Source organism: Eulemur rufifrons, chromosome 24, assembly GCF_041146395.1.
Source record: "Eulemur rufifrons isolate Redbay chromosome 24, OSU_ERuf_1, whole genome shotgun sequence".
In the NCBI taxonomy this organism is placed as follows: Eukaryota; Metazoa; Chordata; class Mammalia; order Primates; family Lemuridae; genus Eulemur; species Eulemur rufifrons.
Window position 1 is genome coordinate 32791959 of NC_091006.1, and position 17141 is coordinate 32809099.

The following is a 17141-nucleotide window of genomic DNA, read 5'->3' on the forward strand; positions in this document are numbered from 1 at the left end:
TGAGATTTGAGTCGTATCCCACCAAACACATGTATTCATTCAACAAACATGTATCGATCTGCTATGTGCTTGGTGTGGTATCAGGGCTATGGAAATGGATAAGACAGTCGTTCCTGGACCTCATAGGGAGCCCTGGGAGCCCTAATCCAGTGTGCTCTGTGTTGTGATTGAGAAATGTGCACAGAGAGCTGAGCTGGCACAGGGGAGAGAGTAGTGCGTGTGAATATGGTGCTTGAGAAACGCTACAGGAAGTGAATGCACCACCTTCTCAAGATAACTGGGTCACCTTTGGTTACTGCAAAGCAGAACTGAGAATAGCGTCTTGGAAAACAAGCGAGAATAGCTGCACACATCTTGTTACATACCACCCTTAGAGATGTTAACTTGGCCAAGGCAAGTGAAGAATGCTTGGATTTTAGGTGTGGCCAGTGACAATCAGAGACCGACTATCACCCGTTTCCTACCTCCCTCCAGTGTGGGTTACTGACCTTGACTTTACAAAAATCCTGAAACTTTCTTTTCCAGGCTTTTATTATACATGAGTTGTTCCTTGTGCCTGGAATAATCACTGCCACTCTGTCTCCAGACCAACTGCTTTCACCCTGGGGAAGCCTCCCCTCTCTCCTAGCACCCTGGGCTTCCACACCAGACACCTGCCACGCCGTACTGTAACAGGTCCACCTGTTTACCCCCCTGCCTCCCCCACACTTGGCAAAGGGTGTGAGTCTGCTTTTTCCCAGGGCCTAGCACTTGCCTGGCACCTCAGGGCTTAATAAAGATGCGTTGGTTCAAATGAGTTAATTTGTTTAATTCCCAGTGGCTCTCTGGTATAGTACCTGTGGATGTGACCTCAGACTACTTGGCCCTTTTTATGTTGCACTGAAGGTAGTGATAAATGCCTCTCGTAAGATCTGGGGAACTATCAAACCCCTCGCTGTATGGAATCCAAGCAATAATGCCCTTTCCTTCAGTGATAAACATGGGAAGTTTCTTAGAGTATAAAAAGTATATTTTCTTAAATAAAAAGGAAGTTATACAGTCTAGGATCTGCCCTTGAGCCAGTTTCCTCATCTATAAATGACAGGGTGGGACTGATGATCTTAGAGGACCTTCCAGCAAAAGTTGTTCTTGGAAGAAAAAGTGTGGAGACTATCTCCCCAATGGCCTCCAGCACACAAAAGCTAAAGGATTTTTGTTGACTAACTCAATGAATGAGAAAAAAAAAAAGCCATATGGAAAAAAACCCAAGTAGTCAAAAGGGAAATACACTTACCACTGATGGAATTTTCAAGAAGGAAAGGGAGAATTGTCTGCAAGGGCAGTGAAAAGGAGTTACATAAGCAGCCCCATTGTTTAATTACAGGGGAAAGGGACCGTGAATTTACAGGGAAAAACTCTTCTAATAAGAGAATTAAGGCCATAAAACTAGCATAGCTATGTTTACAGGCCAGTACTGGATGAATGTCATGGACTAACGATTTGATGAGGTATCTTTTTGAAATTTAATAACAAGGAGTCCCAGGAAAATAGTGGAAGGTGTGAAGGAAGAATGGTCCATTCAGAACAGATTTCCTTTGCTTGTCTCTCTTAAATGGCTGTTTTTCTGGAGCGTCTAACAGTTTTCAAACACAGGGCTGCAAATGTGCCTGTTGTCAGCGAGACGCCTTTTGGATCGGGCACAGGGGCCGGGCAGCTCCTCTGCTGTGCAGAGTGTGGTGGATGGAGTTCAGTCTCGCTCGGGCCCCTTCCTGTCATAAATAAGGTTACTTTCATTTCACTTGTGGAGTGTGCTATTCCTCAGAGTAATGAATTTCCTCTGTGCCTTTGAGCACACAAACATGGTTTTCATTAGCCTTCTCCCTCTTAAAAAAAAGAAGAAGAAGAAGGGGAGAGGGAGAGGGAGGTAGAAGAGAGAATCTGAGCAAATTGTTAATAATCCGATGTCAATTAACTCCATAAATGCAGGTGTGTTTTTGCCGACTGGCCAGAACGTGCTTATAGGCAGTACCAGAAAGGCACTAGTTCCTCTCTTCTGCAATTCGGAGAGAATGAAGTGGGGTGGAGAGGGGTACACATCTTATCCTACGTGAACAAAACTTGAAAGAGGGAGAGGCTATTCTTTTTCAAATTTGGTTTTAAGGAAAACTGTATCAAACAGGCCCCCAGACCAGACGAATAGCCCTGGGTTCTTCTGGAATTAGGGAGCACATCTCAGAAGACCCGTGTACTCGACCAGGATCACAGGCAGCGTCTGCCTGCACTTCCCTGCCTCTGCCACACTCGTGTGTGTGTGTGTGTGTGTGTGTGTATGTGTGTGTGAGATTTTATGCTAATAAGATATTCCAGCCTTCCCCAGTTTGAAATTTACCCCCCTGAGATTTGTAAGTTATGCAGTTCATAGGGCTAAATATGCAATTGTTCAATTTCATGGTTTGGAATCTCTTGTCAAGGGGTGACTCATTATAACATGGCTGTTATAATGAGTTGTTGATAGTGCGTACTTGAACCTGAAAATTATTTAGGATCCATTGACCCTTGACTTCTGCCAAGATCTTTTTTTGCTGTTATTTTTGGAAATTTGGGAGTAGACAGTGGGGAGATGGAGTCTTCTCAACCAGAGAAGGAGTTAAGCCATTTAAAAATTTAAAAAAAAAAAAAAAAAGATCTAAAACTGGTTTTTCAAAATTACTTGTTCTTAATGAAAGGTCTTCAGATTTGTCTTCCCAGAATCTCTCTCTCCCCCTAATCAATGTCTGTTTCAGCCTCCAATTCATAGTATATTATGTGTTTATTTATCCTCTAGAGAGGAAAAAATGATAATGTTATGCAAGCATCAAGGAATCAAATTCCAGGCCGCAGGTTGTCCCTGACAAGCCACTGAAGACCGAACTTGTAACCCAGAGAAAGAAGCTTGAAGCGATTCACAGTGAGATGTCTTCCCGCCCAGCCTTAACCTCCTGGATAGGTGTTCTTGTTACAGTTTGAAGTACAGCTGGTTTCCATTTGCAATCAGAAGGATGGAGTTATTTAAGGAGCCAGCGCCTCTCCTAGGTGAAGGCTGCTTTGCTGAAATGTCTACAACACACTACAAGGAACCTTAAAAACAAGCTTCCATTTCTCTTAGCCGTAGCACAGGAAATTGTTTCTGGCTTGTTGTTGTTGTGAGCAGAGCGAGCATTGCATATTAAAATTTCCCCGTGGTTGTTTAGTATTTGCTCAGTAGTGTGCTCGTCCCTAATCAAGTCCCTCTCAGTAAATCATGTCCGTTCTGTCACTGTTTTGATTGGAAGCATGAATTGTAACATTGAAAATCTCTCAGGACAGTAAACCTCTGCAGCTGTGGAAGGCTGGAGCTGCTTACTGGTACTGTTAAAGGAACCCGAGTGACTTCTTTGGGGGGAAAAAGCTAAAATGGAGTGAAATTCATAAGGTGCACTGAGATTTAGGATGAAGGTTTTATTATGAGCACAGCCCCGTAACAGTATCCTCATAGAAATAAATTCAGAATAGTAACAATTGTTCCATGAGTTGGCAAACATAGTATTCTGCTGTCTTTCCGCCTTTTAGAGGGAAAAACAAAATCCAAATGTAAAATATGAATTCAGACATATTTAGTGCTTTAGGATAGTGTTTGAACTGAATGCTTTTTCAAGGTACTCTATAGAAACAAATGTCACTTTTGTTTCCTGGAGGCATTTTGAAGGGTTTGCCACGAATGTTTTTAAAGCATTAATTCTCTTTGGGATAAAAGAGGTGTAGACATTTTGAATTTTCATTATTCTAAGGACACAACTGACTAGACTACCTCCTTCTGTATTTGGGATCTGCGGAATGTCCTCGGGGGATAAAGACATTTGTCAGAGGGGCTGGGTCTCAAAGAATGCGAAAAGGAACAAAAGGTTCTAAAAACTGTTGCTTGAGTGCTGAGACCAATGCCACACCCAAGGAGGTGTTTCTCTCCCAGAATGTCTCCTCGTTCACTCCTTTAATTCAGTCATTTATTCGTTTAAGATATGATGTTTATTGAACATCTACTGTGAGCCCAGAACTGTGCCAGGTACTGGGAGGTCTCGTTTAAAGGCAACTTGCCCACAAGGACAGGGATTCCTGCCAAGAATGTTCTGTCCTCATTGCTGTAGAGTAAAAAGCAGCTGAATCCCCAGTTAGCCTTGACATTCGGCAGAGCTCGGGGCATCTGCCTCTAAAAGCACAGCCCTGTTTGCTCGGCTATTCTTTTAATTGCCAGCGTCCTTACTATTATATAAAAGCCACCATTTATTTTAAAAGCAATCTTCTAATTGGATATAAATTTCTGTCCTATCTTGAAGAAGCAGTGCAAGGCCCTGAGAAACAGTTTATAGAAAATAATTTTAAGTAACTTAAAGTAACTGTAGATTTGAAGTAATTCTAAAGTTAACTGTCAGGGATACACTTCAAGAAGATCTTGCAGAAAGCCACAGACATTTGGTGAATGTGTTTCCTTTGAGGCCAGAGCAAGATAATAATTAGGGAAGAAACTTCTAAAATATCAACTCAGCAAAGCAAAGGCAAGACTTTTGAGGACGCAGTGATCACGTGGAGGCTGGGTGCTGTGGGAGAGACGAGGTAGGATAAGATGGTCTCTTGCCTAATCTAGGGGAGGAAATGAAACATAAGCCTCGACTTAGACGCTGTGCTCCCGGTGGTCAGTGCAGCCCCAGAAAGTCCAGGGAGCACCGAGCCCCTATGGGCTGGAGGGCCCGCGAGACGCTGGGGTCCTTGGGGAAGTTTTAGGAAACATGTGCAGAGCCATCCATGTTCCCACCTGGAATGTGTATGCTGTTCCCAGCCTTGGTGCTCAAGAAAGATAGCTTAGAATCAGGCAAGGTTCCAAGAAAAGCAATTAAAGTGATTAAGGGGAACAGGGGGTGATAGGGAGAGAGGACAGATGCCGTATTAGGAAAAAACAAAAAGGTTAGCATTCTTCGGTAGAAAGGGAGGTTGAGACTACATATGTCTACAAGCGAAGGTGGTATATAAGGTCAACACTAAATTCCAGTATTACTGGAACCAGGGCGAAGCCACAGTCATTTGTGAAGCCTTGAGCAAGACATTTCATTTCTTTGGACCCCAGTTTCTTTTGCAATCCAGGTTCCAGCATGCGTTCCGCAGCACACTGTCCCACAAGGTGCTTGCTGAAATAAAAGGTATTCTTGCCCTAAGTAAGTTTGAAAATCTCTACATACCATATCTTCCTCCAGTAGATGCACCATTCGCATTTGACATTAAAAGATCCCAAAAAGCCATCCTTAAGGAAAACTTATTTAACTTTGTGGATCTCAACCAGTATTTCCAGCCTCATTTGACCAAGTGATCCTCTGTTCATTTAGTGCTTAGGAGGACTTTAGAAAATGCTGCTGGGGAGACTGGATTCTAAGATTATCAAGATTCTCGTAAGGAAGTCAGTCTAAGACAGAGGAAGTGATGGCTGATGCTGTGAAATTTGTTACTTCTAGAGCCGATACTGGGAGAAAATAACAGCTTTGCAGTAGGAGTTTATAGCTCTTTATGGGTGTTGACACGTTTACCAAAGGTAGTTGGGAAGTGAGACGGACAACCCCAAGGAAAGCCTTCTGTCCTATACGGTGCTTTTAGGGGGGTTAGTAAGCCCCAGGGCTCCGCATCAGGGCTTAGATTGTCCGGTAAGGATCACATATTGCTTTTGCACCATCGAAAGAGAAAGTACATAGAAGAAAGTCATTTAGGTTTTGGCCAAATCAAGTAGATAGTTCTGCATGATAGTGAGATTCTAGACAATTGGAAAATACTTCTCTTGGACTCTGAGGCTAGTCACATCCTATTATGTTTGAGCTCATGCCCATTAAAACAATATCAGCTACTTCTCTAGCTTGTTTCGGAAAACCCGGCTAGGCACTCAAGTTCAGCAGTTTTGTAGGGGTGTGTGGGGGGTTGGTCCCGAGGGTCCCCAAGCAGACTGTGGCGGCGAGGCTGCGAGTGTTGAAGGAGAGGCAGGTGTCAGGGAGGGAAGGATTCTGCCAGGAGCACACAGAGCGCTGGGGCCCTCCGCGTTTCTCCGGGGGTGCGGGCTGGGATGCGAGGTGGAGCGCACAGCACACAGCACTCATTCAGAGGCAAGGCCACTACTGTGGAGTGTGCGACAGGTGCCCTGGGCGTGCAAGGTGCTTTTGACCTTCGTGAATGCACACACAGTGTAGACGGTTTCCACGGAACCTGGATGTTACTACGAAGCACGACTATGAAGCTTGCTTCAGTCACAGTAAGAGCACATGAGCCTTGCTTTTGTTAACGCAGTACTCTGTTGAATCTCTTTGCTGGCAGGTTTTATCCTTCCATCTTAGCGGAGCTTGACCTTTCTTTATGGGGCCGAAGGACTTTAGGAAATAGATGCAAATTTAAGAAAATAAATCATCTTTGCTAAGACTGGGGGCTTGTGTGGTTTGTAATGGGATAATCGACATAGCTACCGGTGAAGGGACATGAAGATCTCGCAGTGCTTGTAGCTGTCCTTCAGTTTAAACATGAGGCGAGGGAGACCTCGCAAGCTTCCCCTCGTGGAAAACTGTAAGTGGCTGGGTGCAGAGGCGGCCGAGCAGGGTCAGATGCCGGACCTCCAGGAAGCGAGCCAGGGATTTTCCCACCAGCAGATATCAGCAGTGGTGGGTCACTGTTGTTTACTCCCCTTGGAACTTCGTGGAAAAGTACAGAATTGGCAGATCTCTTCAACATCTACTGCCTTCGTCTCCATGAACTTAAGGACTGGAGTGATGACCAAAGTTAAGAGTAGAAATTCCCTTCTCTCCCAAGAGTAGGGAGCGTTCCTGGGTTAAAAACAAAGGATACTTAACCCCTAAAAATATGTCCCAACCATGAACAGTTTCCCTGACTCTCCACCCTCCTCACTTCTGGTCGTGCCCCGCCTGTCCTCGGGGTGTCAGGCCCGGGACTCACCTGGGAAGTTTCTAGGATGCCTTTGACACTCTAAGCAAGTGCTGAACCCTCCCACCACCGTGCCCTCCTTGGCCCGTTTGTCTCCAGCCATGCTTGGCATATAATCAATGCTTTCAAATTCTAGCTCTACCTCTTACTACTTAGCTGTGTGACCTGGGGCAAGTTACCTAACTTCTCTGTGCCTGCATCTGTCAAAAGGAATCACAATGGTTCTCATCTCATAGGGTTGTTGTAGGAATCAGTGAAGTAAACAATGTCTGGCATGTGTAAGAGCTGGCTAAATGTTAGCTGTGGGACTTACTCTGATGACAAGGACAGTGGGTGTCTGGCCAGCCACCAGGTCACCTTTATGCAAGATAATTGCCTTTATTTTTCTCTGGTAAGCAGACATTGTGATTGAAGTCGGCCCAGCCTGGCCTCCACGTGGCACTTGTTTATGCTCCTTCCCAAGCCCTCCAATCTTCTGCTTCTCACGTCGCTGAGACACCCACTGGGTCGGACAGCTCTGGACTAGAGCTATTCTGAATCAGACCCCAGAGGTCTCCATCACCGACCGCATACCGTGTGTATGTTGTTATTCAGTTTCCTTTCGTGGCTAAGGAATGGGCACCTAAGTACTGCTTCTTTTTATAGAAGGCTCTGACTGGCGTATTTGCTGATTAAAAGGGAGGCATCACAGAGCATTCATTTTGAAGAGCATAGTAATTCTTAAGAACCAGGACTATTTCAGACATTTATTGCAAACTGTTTATTTCCTAAAATAAGGAGAGCGTACTTTTTGTTTACTTCCTCCTAATGAGAATTCCTTAGGGGTTTGAAAGCTGTTATTGTGCCCTTTTTCCCCTCTTCCCCCACATTTCAGCCTACCCGTCCAAGAAGCCTCTGACCAGTGCTATCATTAAAGTTGTGATTTAACGTTGAAAGGAATCCTTTTCTAACTACTGCCCCGTTAGAATTGTAGCAAGCTGCCTCTGTTGACCAAATGTATATCACAACTTTTAATCACATTTCAAATCCTATCACCAGTTCCTCTTTCCTCTGGATAATAGACTTTGACCCCATCCCATTAAGTACTTCCTCCTCTCTGCTATTTCTGTACTAGGACATACCTTTATTGTTGCATTAATACTATCACACTAACATTTCATAACTGCTCCATACTGCTTACTATGTGCCAGGCACAGTGCTAGACTCTAAAGGTCTAAATGCATAAGACTGGAGAACAGTGCTGTGTAATAGAACTTTCTCTGCTGATGGAAATATTCTACATCTGCACTATCCAGTGTGATAGCCACTATTCACGTGTAGCTATTGAGCACTTGAAATGTGGCTAGTGCAACTGAAGAGCCAAATATGTAATTTTATTACTTTAAGTTTATACATAAATAGCTACATGTAACTAGTGACTATTGTATTAAACAACACAGCTCTAGAACATGAGGCTCAAAAGAGCAGAGATCCTTCTCTTCTGTTTATTGCTGTACTCCCAGGACCAAGAAGAGTGCCTGCCCTGTGGTAGGAATGAAAGAAGGAAGGGCAGGAAAGAAGAAAGGTGGGGAGGGAGGGAGAGAGGGAAAGGAGAGAAGCAAGATCTCTGGCTTTGTAGAGCTTAAATATAGTAGGGACCTATTTGTTTATAGATTTGTTTACAGATTTTTAAATGCCAGAAGGCAGGGGTTGTCTTTTCTATGTCTAAAACCATATCAAGGCGCATAGGCGGTGCTGGGGAAATGTTAGCTGGCTTGAATCAGATGCTGAATAAACGCAAGGCTGGTAACGGTGCGAATAGTAACGTAGTGGCAGGTGATAGTAGGAAGAAGGTGGCTCTGCCCGTGCTCTGTCAGACGAGCGGCGTTGGTGCTGTCGTGGTTGTATCCCCTCCAGGGATGTCCATCAGGCAAATCCGCCTTCTCTCACACGCCCTCACCTCTGGCTCCCTGCTCAACTTGGAGGCCCAGCTACTTACTGCTGAAACCTTCATGGAGAGAAAGGCGGAGAGTCCTGACTTTTTGTTTTACCACCCTCGGGTTCCCTCCACATCTTCCCGTAACCACGGGCTTCTCACAACGGCCTCCTGGTACCTCTTGCTGCTCTGATGCTTCCTGTGCTGAACCACATCATTCTGGCCTTCCTCTTCCTCCTCCCCTTCCTGACAGCCGTGACCGAGCTGTAGATTATTCCATGGTCTCCATAAACTGCAAGACCACCTACTGGTATATAGTGGAAAAAACATTGGCTTTATCGGTAAGTGCCTTGGATTCAAGTCTTAGCTTTATGGCTTACTTCTATTAACTTGGACCAATTATGTAAACTCTTAGACTCTCAGTTTCCTCATCTGTAAAGTAGCTTAATAATGCATCTCTCGTAAATTTACTATAAGGATTAAGTGAGACATTTTATGTAAAGTATCTAGCACAATGCTTGGTGTTCAATAAATGTTAGCTCCCTTTCTCTCCTTGAATATACCTACATCTACATATTCCTAAACACATCGATATACATGCATTTAAAGTCAATTTGGGGTGTTCAAGTTTTAATGACACTTCACCCTCTTGTATTGTCCTATATACTTGTTTCACTATTAAAAGAGTAAATTACTAAAATAGAGTGGATTACACCACTCTGGGTCCCTTTTTTCTTAAAGCCTATTTCCCAGCAGGGTGAAGGGACCTCTTATCCCTGGACTAACCCCCGCGGTTGGCCTGTCTGATGCTTTGCCGTTCCTAAGGCCACTGAGCAAATGGCAAAGAGATCTCAGAGGACTTTTCCACCCGAGGGCTAGACTGGCGCGTGACTGCTTCTCCGCTGCAGACCTCCCATCGCTGGTTCCGCTCCACAGTGGACCCCACGTACGCCAACACCCGTGTTTCTGCACCTGCTCCCGGGGAGGCTGAGAGAACACACCACAAAAGGCTTTTTTGCCTTTTTATTCCTGCCATGGAAAGTTCCAAGTGCCCCTACCACCAGGGCCCACCTGTGTTTTCCCGAGAGCTCTTTTATCCCTGGAGCCAACACCAGAGTGCCTCTGTCTGGGGGGAGCCTAGCGCCCCCTTCCAAAGCCACACAGGAGCCAACAGTAATGCTGCTCACAGTAAGGGCCACGGGAAGCGTTCTGAAGTGAGCTCGGAGGGATCCGGTCCTGAAGGTTCCCACAGCACGGAGAGGGTCCCTGGGTGTGGGGGAGAAGGTCACAGTTCCCTGAGCCCAGCCTGGTCAGTAGCTGGCCTGGAGTCATGCATGCCCCTGAAGCAAGATGAAAGGTAAACACTGACATGTGCCCGATGGCACTGCTACTCTGAGTATTTTACTTTTATTTTACCTCATTTTTTATTCTGAGTATTTTAGAAGCACAGATGCACCAAGTTCTGGTACTGGTTTTTGCAGAAAGATTGAATTGTGCTTCCAGTGAGTAGCTGTCCCACAAGACGCCCTGGCATGCAGCCTTATCTGCTCCTCTCGGGCCGGTCCCCTGTCCTGGCTGCTGGCCTTGCCCCTGGCTCACACAAGGAGGCTTTCTGCGTTGGGAGGAGGAACAGATGCAGACAGCCTAATTTGTTCTTGGCAAGAACCACAACCTGCGTTGCTGTGAGGGTCAGGAGAATCGTAAATAATTCCTACAGCTCTGGTTTCTGAGATGAGAGGAGCCAAATTAGTAAGAATCTCATTTTGTTCTCCCTCTTCTCACCCCAAACCCCATGCACCCCTATACTGCTCATGCCCTGCGCTAGCAAGCTCCTTCCCATTCCTTAGCAGGGGAAGAGAGGGAAAGCTCTCGCCAAGTGAACGTGAAACACACTGAGTCGGTATGTGAAGATTCTGCGATGCAGAAACCAGGAAGACTTGAAAGCTGCAACATAAGACAGCATTTTTAAAAGGGGAAATAACTCCAATGTGTTTCCAATATGCACCGCACAGGAAACAGTGACGGGGGCTCCAGTGACACTCAGGGGAGGCAGCTGCAGCTGGAGGAGGGGTTTTATCGTCGCGCTGCTATCAGCTGCACATCAGGTCTCCCAGACCTGCTTGCTCCACTCCGGGAGACAGTGGGTCCTAGTGGCCAGAGAGGCTGGAATGTCATCACGACCTTGTGCATCCCTTTGTCTCTTCCCACATTTAAGTTCAAATATGTCTGGTCCCTGTCTGACTCAGGGGGGAGCAGATGCTTCCATATCAGAGTGACCTTTGGCTTGGGCCTTATTCTCTTTGAACTAGAGACTGGGGGAGGACGTGACTCAAAAGGCAGCAGCACGATCTCCGCCATCCGTGTAACGTGCAGGCACGGAGTGCCCCTGGCTGGACCCCGCGTGGCAGGAAAATCCAGCTCAGTCTCTTTACTGCCACCAGCAGGGCCAGTCTTCCTCTTCCCCACCAAGGAGGCGTCACAGGCTGATTCCAGATCTTGTGCTTTACTGGGTTCTAGAGCAGAAGGAGTGAGGCACCCCAGGCTCCCGCGTGGGAGACAGCACGGCACGTGAAGCACGGGGAAGACCAGCATGCTCCACTTGTAACTACCTGCTACTTAGCGTTTTCAAACCCTCCCCTCTCCCCCTTCCCCCTTGCTACTTTCTTTGGCCCTTTCCTTAGTTCCTCAAAGCAGCCAGTACTTCAACAGCAGCCCTCAACAAAGGTCTGCTGGAAGAGCTGGGAAAGGAGATGGAAGGTTTTTGGATTATCTATGAACTGCATTTCTTTTCTGTCTTACCGCGACCAGGCAGGATGCTAAGTGCTAGTCAAACAGCAATGACTCGGTTCTTGCTCTTAAGAAACTGAATCTAGAAGAAGAGACACAGGTAAACATAACAGTTAGGTTATGGTATCTGTTTGCTTCCTTTCTTACAATAGATATTACTATAACAAATGAACGTGTTCAGCAACAGATGGTGGCGGTGTCATTAACACAGTACGTATTTGTAAAGTTATTTTTAGAAAGATGATGGTGATGATGAGAATGATAAATATACTTCATTACATTCTGCAGATGCAGACACTCTCCTTTCCTATTGTGAATGGGTTAGTTTCTTTGCGTTGTAAACAGCGAGGGCAGAATCTGTTGGTCTAAATTGCTCTGCGGAATGTCTCAGCAGACAGGACTTTCCTCGTTGACGTTGACGTGTGGCGTACGTGTAGAGGGAGCTGGAGGAAGGGCGAGAGCTCTGAAGCTCAGGTGCAGCCCCCACTGCACCTGAGATCCCAGGGGAGCATGTGGCTGTTTGATGCCTCGGTTTACTCATCTCTAAAACGAAGGTCGCTGTGTCGGATGGGTCAGGTGGTTGGATCCCTCAGTGAACACTGGGTCTCGCAGTCCACCCTCTGCTCTGAAGGATGAGGGCGCTGATGCCAGAAAGTTCAATGAATTTGCCCCAAGTACGTAGAATCCAGTTCTCAGACTCGAGTTCCTGCTCTTTCCACTTCCCCTCTGGTAATTTCCGAGTCGTCAGAGGCAGTGTGAGAGGCTAGTGAAACGTTAGAGCTCTACAGCAAAGTGAAGTAGAAAGGCCGTGTGAAGGAAAAGCAGGGACTCCTCTAGGTTTGGTCACAGTCCATCGAGAATTTGTCCAGAATACTTGGGCTCCCTCAGGCACACCCTGCTGTCACCCATATCCCTCGGGGTATTTTTCCATCTCTCCCCCAAGCATTCAGGGACGCCATCAGTCTAAGGACACCCCAGGAATGACCCCACTCCTGGCCAGCGGGGAGTTGCCCCTGAGGCGGGGTGGCCTGGGTGTCTCGAGTGGGACCAGCTCAGGCCCGGGAGGCGGGATGGGGTCAGAGAGGTGGTGTGTGCCTCGGTCCCCTCCCCCGGGCGTCGCCAGCACACCTGCAGTTGTGCGCCCCAGTCAGCTTTTGGCAACCCCAGTTCTCCCCCACGTCCTTCTGTCTGCAGCTCTCTTTTCTGAGTGTATTTATTGTCGAGTAAAAAGCAGTCTATAAATAATTTCAATGTCAAAAGGAAAGTACCTGTGCTAGAGAGTTACAATGATTCCAATTAATTTTATGGCCATTTTTTATCATCGCAGTTTGGCAACTTGGAGTCAAGATCCAACAATATTGCCAACTTTTCCCCGCTGTGTGTGCAGTGGCATTTTGATTTTAACAAACAATCCCTGTGTGCCAGCCCCTTGCCACTGTCTTTGTGTCTTCAGTTTTCTTGAAGCCGTCATTTTGAGAAGAGTAATAGCATATCTAAAACATTACATGGAACCTGCAAACACATTTGAGCCGAAAACACAGAGCTGCTTTTAGATATGCATCCTAGTGAGGCACTGAAGGTATTTTGATGATTTAGTTGCCGCACATAAATAAAATATCCAATTAAAGAAAAAAACCTGCTTAAGAAAAATATACACATACTTTTTAAGGCTGCTGGGGGAAATGTATCCACTATGCAGACATGTACATTTTTAAAGTATATACTGTACCTCATTCCAGAAGGATCTGAGACAGCTTTGGGAGAAATGTTGGCAGACAGAACAACCTGAACTTAAAATTTTAACGGCAGTGTGGCTTCCTGACTACATAGGCCTCCCATTTCCACAGCTACAGCTCCACCCCGGGTTCCAGAACTAATGCTTTTCTTAGCCAGAGAGAATTAAGGACACTTTCCTCATTAGGCAGTTGGGTAGAGCAATGTCAAGACGTTTTGAGGATGTTCTGCTCAGATGTGGGGTGCAAGGAACCAGGCCCTTGGTCTGTCTCTGGTGACCAACTCCTCTCCCCCAACCCTAACTGAACTTTTGTCTCTGGGTAATAGTCTTATTTCCCAAGGCTGGACCCATCCTCCAAAGGCTGTGTAATTTTTCTGGTCCTCCAAGCTCAGGACCTTCCATCCTCTCGCTTGTCCTCTCGGTGGTAGGGCTTCTCCCCTGGAACCCCAATCCCTCCTCAGGGGGAAGGGCGAGAATGTAGACTTTGGAATCAGCAGACCTGGGAATGGATCCTCGGTCTGCATTTTACTGTCCTTAAAACCTTGACAACTTACTTAGCTTCAGTTTCCTTATTTTTAAATGGGAAGAATAATAATACCAATCCCAGAAGTTCCAGGGAGGATGAAATGAGGTAACGCCTATGAAATGCTTCAAACAGGGCCTGATGCGTAAACATTTAACTCTTCCCAAGCACACCAGACACCAACCGTCTATCTCCCAAATCTCTCCATGTTAACCCATAAACAGACTTTCCTGCAGGCCGGGTCTGCTCAGCCCCGTCGCCGCCCTCTAGGTCACCCCCTGGTACCCCTCACTGGACGCAGCCCCCCACACCCATCCCACTCGCTGCCTCTCATCAGCATGATCTGGTTTTGCACCGGTGGGCTGCCTGTGTCATTCACCTGCGGCCAGGTCTGCGCCACCTCCAGGTGGGTCTGTCCACCCGCGCCTCAGCCCTGCGGCTGGTGGAAGTGAAGGTGAAACTAATGCTTCAGTTTCTACAGTGGGCGGCTTCTTCACGATCACTGTATTTCTCTTTTGTTGGAAAAACCAACCCTTTAGATGTTTCATGACTCCCACCCTTTATTTTTTTTCATTCACTGTGAAACTAGTGGCTCCAAGGACAAACAGGACAGACGCAGTGCCTGCCCTCAATTTGCTTATAGTTGAGTAAGGAATATTCTAGCGAAGAGTCGATCACACATTAGTGATGTCAAGTCCCCAAATAACCCGTTTTAACTTTGTAATTTACATGGTTCTACCTGGGCAAGTTCCTTAACTCACGTGTACCTCATTTTGCTTATCTGAAAAACGTGAATAACGATAGCGTCTACCTGTGGTTTGGCAAGCAGCCTCAACTCTCCGCCTCGGCTGGTCTCCTGAGCGTAGGACACAAGGACAACTGCAGGAAGAGCGCGGAATGAGATAATTCACTTTAAATAGTTAAAAGCAGCAGTTGAAAGGCCGGCGCGTTGTAAGTGCACAGTCGTAAGTTATTATTCATTGTAATGGTCAAACAGGACTAATGGGAACGCACGGGGCATGCAGAGATTCATATCATTCAGAGCCTTATATATTTTTGCAGCAGCTTTGTCTCATTAGAAACATGTTTGCAGTTGACCTTGAACGTAAGACAGCTTCCTTGGTACGGGCAGTTCATCCTTCAGGAGCCTCTGAATCCCGTAAGATGTCTCTTTCATTTTTGACCCCTGCCTCAGCACTTCTCGGAGGGTAATAGATGAGCATGCTGCGGGTAACTCCTGTCTGTGAGATGCAGGAGATCGCCGGAGAGCGTCTGGATTGATGACGGATTGCCTGGAGCCTACTTATACGTGCAGCAAAACTGAGAGCAAGTTGAAGGACGCTTGAAGGATGGGAGGGAGGGAGGCCAGAATATGAAGAGTGAAGGCAGAGGACAGTCAGAGAAGGAAGCGTAAAGGGAGGGGGAGTGGGAGCAGCCGGACTGGAAACGGGGAAGCAGAGGCCGGGTGGCAGGGAGGAGGGGAGGGGCAGAGGGACCGAACTCATTAGCCACCAACAGAAAGGCAGAATTTCAAAAAAAAAAACAAAATGCATCAGGCAGATTCAGAAGATAGGAGAATAAAAGAAGTGAAAACAGAATAGAATCCAATGCCAAAATGGAAAACATACATTATCAGATTACATCTGTTTTATGTAAATAAAGGAGCAAGGGTTTTGTCTGACAGACATCACTGAGCTCCTCTGAAGTGACTGCTAGAATCTTCCATTGGCGTTTTTATCCTTTTGCTGCATTGTGTTTGAAATGGACACACTTGGGAAACCTGCAGAATGCTCTAAATACTGAAACACTGCAATATAATAAACTTTATATTACAGGAAATTATCGTGTGGCTAAAGACAAAGCTGTCGTGCTATTAAGACTATTCACATCACCTCTCCTTAGTATGCTGTATCCATAGCGCCATGTGGGTCTCATAACATCCCTTTAAGATAATAGATGATTGTAGCGTGGTTTTTATTTCACCAAAAGAGATTAAAGGACTAGCCAAATAACACATAAATTCTCCACATAACTAGGGACATCATCTGAGTTTCCTGTTCCGTTCTTAAAATGGTCGCCCACTCTGTTCATCCTCCAGAAACAAATGCACTAGGGATTCGGCGCACCCAGGTGGGCATCTGTGTGCCCTGATGTGTTAACTTTATAAACTGGAGCAACTAACCTGGCCTCTCTGAGGTTCCACCTTGTCTTTCTGTAAAATGGGAATACTGTTACTTTTTCCCCTGGATTATTGTAACTATTAGAGATATACAAAGTATTTGTAACAAGTAGATGGTTAATAAATTGTAGCTATTATTATTTTCTTGTAACAGCAAATAGTACTATGCACCTTTATAGTCAAGAAAAGGTATCATTGCATTAGCCAAAATGGGGAGTGGGGCAGCAAGAGTAAATCAAGGAAGGGAAGGAAAATGATCAAATGGAAAAGCACGCTAGTGGCGATGTCGTCCTTTCTTGCCTCTGGATCAGTGCACCTCATGGAAATAAATACAGAAATGGAGTGAAGTCAGTCACAGACTTCATGAAATGCTATTAAAACGGAGGTTTGGCATCCCTCAGAAGTTGTTTTTATCTGTACCTTAAGGTTAAGGTAAGGATTAAGGGGGAGCCAGACTATAAAAACAAAACTTACATAGACTGAAGGCTGATGTTTTGACATTCACAAACCTGGGAATCAGCAGCAGTCTCCCAGAGTTTATATCCTTTCTAGAGCCCCAAGGACAAGGAGGCTTTCTAAATTATGGAACCAGTCCCATCGGATAGCCATGGCTCATAAGGTGAGGCCATAAGGCGACCGTATTTTGTTTCTCACTTTACATTATTCAGTGGAGTCTAGTCCTTCCCTATCCTAGGATGATTATTTGGGCAGGCACGTAAGTTTTCTTAGGAACAACAAACAGCCTCAGTTTACTAATCTGTATGTCCATGTCACCGTCAAAGCTTTGAGTGTGATTTCCAGTTAAGGCATTTTCTCTCTCCCAACCTGTGCCTGCTGCAGTTGGGAGACTTGACTGGCCTCCTCTCGCTCCCTCACGTGACTGGCTTCCTCTCGCTCCCTCACGTGGGCTTCTCTCTCCCTCACATGAGGTTTCTTCTCCTCCCACAGCTGAAAAATTGTAGTCTCTGACCCCTGAAAGGTCAGAGTTTACAGAGAAAAGAGCAGAGAAGTGCAGGACAGTTCTCACTTCTCTGATGCTGTAATG

The 17141-nt window shown here is 46.0% G+C and overlaps 1 protein-coding gene across 2 annotated transcripts in view; it reads left to right on the forward strand.

The window, feature by feature from the left end:
* SCFD2 (sec1 family domain containing 2) overlaps positions 1-17141 on the forward strand; it is a 270209-nt gene that overhangs the window by 178556 nt on the left and 74512 nt on the right. The window lies entirely within an intron of this gene.